The sequence below is a fragment of the Paramisgurnus dabryanus genome, chromosome 8 (genome assembly GCF_030506205.2).
Source record: "Paramisgurnus dabryanus chromosome 8, PD_genome_1.1, whole genome shotgun sequence".
Classification (NCBI taxonomy): Eukaryota; Metazoa; Chordata; class Actinopteri; order Cypriniformes; family Cobitidae; genus Paramisgurnus; species Paramisgurnus dabryanus.
Genome location: NC_133344.1, coordinates 34,384,230 through 34,388,393, shown reverse-complemented (window position 1 = coordinate 34,388,393; position 4,164 = coordinate 34,384,230). Strand labels below are relative to the sequence as shown.

Here is a 4,164-nt window from a genome sequence, read left to right as displayed (position 1 = left end):
CTCCTCAGATGTCAGATGTAAACTCTCCGTAACAGTGAATAATCCACCGGATCCTGTCTAAAGGCAAGACACACCGATGAGCAGAGCAGAGCAAATGACAACAGTTCACAGGATAACACAGTACTGGGAGAGCGTGATGAAGACGGCAATGGTGGCGAGAAACGCCGGCTGCAGGAGATAGACCACAGAGGAGTAATCCAGTAGACAAACACAAATATCCAATGGAGAGAGAGAGAGAGATGCGAACCAAGGGCTTCACACAAGTCTTTACTGAGTCCTGGGAACAAACAGAAGTAAAAAATAAACAAACAGGACTAACAAACTCCAACGAGAGTCGGGCAACTCATGGCAGCGAACACCCGGAAGAAAACAACGAACGCGCACGGAACACCAGACTTCCGGACCTTAAATAGAGGAGAACAAACACAATACAGCTGGAGAAAACAATCAGGGATAACAAGAGAGGAGGAGAGAGAGTGCACACATGGGATACAAAAGGTAAACAAACAAAAGTGCAATCGATCACACAGAGGTCCTGACACTTTGCAGTAGTATAGGCTAAGACAGTGGTTCTTAACGTTATTCCTCCAGGCCCACTGCCCTGCACATTTTGTATGTCTCTCTTATTTAACACACCTGATTCAAATCATCAGCTCATTAGAAGAGATCTCAATGAACTAAACTGAGGCCGGCAGATAAGAGAGACATACAAAATTTGCAGAGCAGTGGGCCTCCAGGAATAACGTTAAGAACCACTGGGCTAAGATATCTGCGCTTTCATACTGAACTCATTGATTTTAAATATGCATTCACGTGAGAGAGCGAGAGTACGCCGCGCTCAAGTTGTTCAAATGCGTTTGCCTGCGAGACGGACACGGAAAGTGAAAGTATACCCCGCTACCTTTCACTCTACATACTCCCCGAGTCACATGCGTCCTTTCCATATGGATCATGGATCAACAGTGATTCGTCACACTACTTTCAAAAGTGATTCCAAATCGATAGGCGCTGTATGGATGCGCGCATTGTCAGGTGATCATGACGATGTATCGTCGTATCAATATTTTGAACACAGCACTACTTTCGACTGTACACAACAAACGACAGCTAATAAACCGGAAGTCATTTATTCCCTATGGAGAGTCGCAAAGAGGGTCTGTGGGGTGCTGACAATCTGCGAATGCGTAATTTTCTTCAATTATCACATAATTACACTTCAATTATCTTTTTTCCAAAGCTGTTTTCAGTCATTTATTGTAGTTTTTATCACACTGATGTAAATTCAAATGTTTGTTTTTAAAATAAGTTTGTTTTTAGTTAGTTATTTAATGATATAAAAACAGTGGTGTCACGTCATGATTGACAGCTGTGATATCGTGTGATATGCGCATTCTGCGAGAGCGAGGGTGGGGTTTTGATTTCGCGGCTTCCCTTCCTGCTCACTACTGCGCATGACTAGTCCCGAAATCTCTACTGCGCAGACTCAAGACCCAAGATGTCAGCGCCATATCGGGACACTGGCGGCTCCACTTTTCACCAATGGAAGAGAGCGAACAGGCGTCGTCCATCTTTTTTTACAGTCTATGGTTTTAGTCAAGTTTTAGTCAACAAAATCACAAAAGGTTTTAGTCAAGTTTTAGTCGACGAAAACACAAAAGGTTTTAGTCAAGTTTAAGTCTATGAAAACGCAAAAAGGTTTTAGTCAAGTGTAAGTCCATTTTAGTTCTCGTCAACGAAAGCTTCTCGTCATGTTTTTGTGACCTTAGAGACATTTTTCACCAGTCATCGTCAGGTTAGCGTCATAAAAAATAGGTGCGTCAACGAAATCATTTCGTTATCGTCATCGTTAACGAAAACAACACTGCTAGAAGTGATGTATTTCAGTGTGTTCCACTCAAAACACTGTGTGCGAGGTGAAAATAATAATTTTTGTTTAACTTTATCAGCAACACTCGAATCCTTTTAAATCGATTGATTACTGAAACGTAATAAATTATTAATTTTATATTTATACGTTATTATTTTTAATCTTGTCTCCATATGTTGTTTCCAAAAATATTGGCATTCTTTGTCATATATGCAGAGCTGTTTATTGTTTAATTCAATTGCATTCATTTATTTATTCCACTGTTGTGAATATTCATAGATTGAAGGCTTTTGCACTGGAATGAGCTTCTCTCGCCTTTGGCATTTGGATTTTCGATAAACTAAAATTCTATTACGACTGCCACTAGAGGGTGAACTCCGACCGTCGTGTCCGAATGTCGTATACAGTGGAAAGGTGGTTTAATAATCGTTATATCACTATATAGAAAAAAATTTATTGTGAGCCTGAGCTTTTACAAAGATGAAAATGTTTAAAACGTTTCAACGCTTTTCGGTTACAAGTTTAGCATTTCCAACAGGAGTTCAAACTGCAAGAGGAAATCGTTACGCATTCGAGCACTGTGATTACTGAAGTTGAAAGTCACACGTTAAACTGCAACAGCTTTGCTGCTTAAAGTGCCAATATCTCAAAATAACCACCAGTTGACAAACACTGAAAATTTAACATTGATTTAGCTCATCCGCATCAGGTGTCTGAGGTGAAAGACGTGATAATAGGTTTATCTAACCTGCTGTTATATTCATCAGACTTGTTTTCCTGACAGAGGAAAATTGCATGTGTCACATGCCTCCTTGACAACATACACCTTTATCACGTACTTAAGCTACTCAAAATTTAAAGTATTTTAAGTAGTTAACATACCAGTTACAAAAAGCAACAAACTACATTGAAATTGTTAGTATCAAAATGTTTTAAACCATAAAATGTATACATTTCTCTTATCAAAGCAGTATTTATCTCAAACCAAAGCAATAAAGATCTCATCTCAATTAGAGTTATGGTATTAAATTAAACAGACACATTTATACTAATAAATAAAACAAATACATATACTTATCTGGCAGGGGAGACACCATGATCAAGAAGGTGGTTCACCCAGGGCGAGGCTCACCCATTGCACTTCGCTTGTGCTGACCCCTGTGAATTTCCCAAATGTGGGAATCTCGACAGCTGAATTTCTGGTATGAGTTTGCACTCTCCCCTGGCATTTGTGTTAACAAAAGACTCGCTTGAACTTGGCATTTTACGATTGGGGCAGTCATAGCCTAGTGTCTAGAGCCCCCTTCTCCAAATCTTACCCTGGAGGTCCGGAGCACTGCAGAGTTTAGCTCCAACCCTAATCAAACACACCTGAGCAAACTAATCAAGGTCTTCATGATCACTAGACAATCACAGGTGTGTAAGTTTGATTAGGGTTGGAGCTAAACTCTGCAGTGCTCCGGACCTCCAGGGTAAGATTTGGGGAACCCTGGTCTAGAACGTCAGGCTTGTAACCCAAGAGTTGCCGCCAGGTTAAGATTTGAGCATGGCACCTTAACCCCAATTGCTCCCCGGGCGCTGTAAGAATAGCTGCCCACTGCTCCATGTGTGTGTGCTCACGACTTGCAGTGCATGTGGTCACTACTCACTGGGGTATGTCAAATGCAGAGGTCACATTTTGAGTATGCGTTCCATACTTGACAAACATGTCACTTTCACTTCAAATGCAACTAGAAACCATCCTAATCTACAGACAGTTTCATCGGACGCATGTGCGTTGCCGTGGTTACGCAGCTGGCCTAAAGTTAACTTCTGGTCTGTATGCGTTGATCGGTCTGGCTAGTGGCTGGCTAAACTGACCTCTGGAACAAATACCTTGTCAAACTATAAAAAAATTCGGTTTCATAAGGATGCGGGGAGACGGCAAGCATTGATCACCGTGAAGAGAGGTTTGGCAGCTAGGCAAGAATTAAATTCCCATTCCAAAGGGCATGCCAGAAAGGGTGATGCCACATAAACAGTCGCTCTGGATAAAAAGAAAATAACAATGTTTTTCATTACTCATTTCACCAAGTGTATTCTAATCGGCCACAGTATGAGACACAATTGCACAACTTCTTCTAGAGCAGGGCAACGCTTGATCCTGGAGTGCTGCAGTCCTGCAGATTTTGGGCAAGATTTCCTAAATGGGACAAATTGGTATGAGAGCATATTCCAAAAAAGTGCCAATGGGATTGAAAAATCTGTGGAAAATTTACTAAAAAGGCGCAAATTAAATAACTCAGGTGCAACAGCTC

General features: G+C 41.1%; 1 pseudogene; it reads left to right on the top strand.

Annotated features, from left to right (window-relative positions):
• Positions 1-2,937: 2,937 nt before the first annotated feature.
• Positions 2,938-3,088, top strand: LOC135771992 (U1 spliceosomal RNA; annotated as a pseudogene).
• The last annotated feature ends 1,076 nt before the right edge of the window (positions 3,089-4,164 follow it).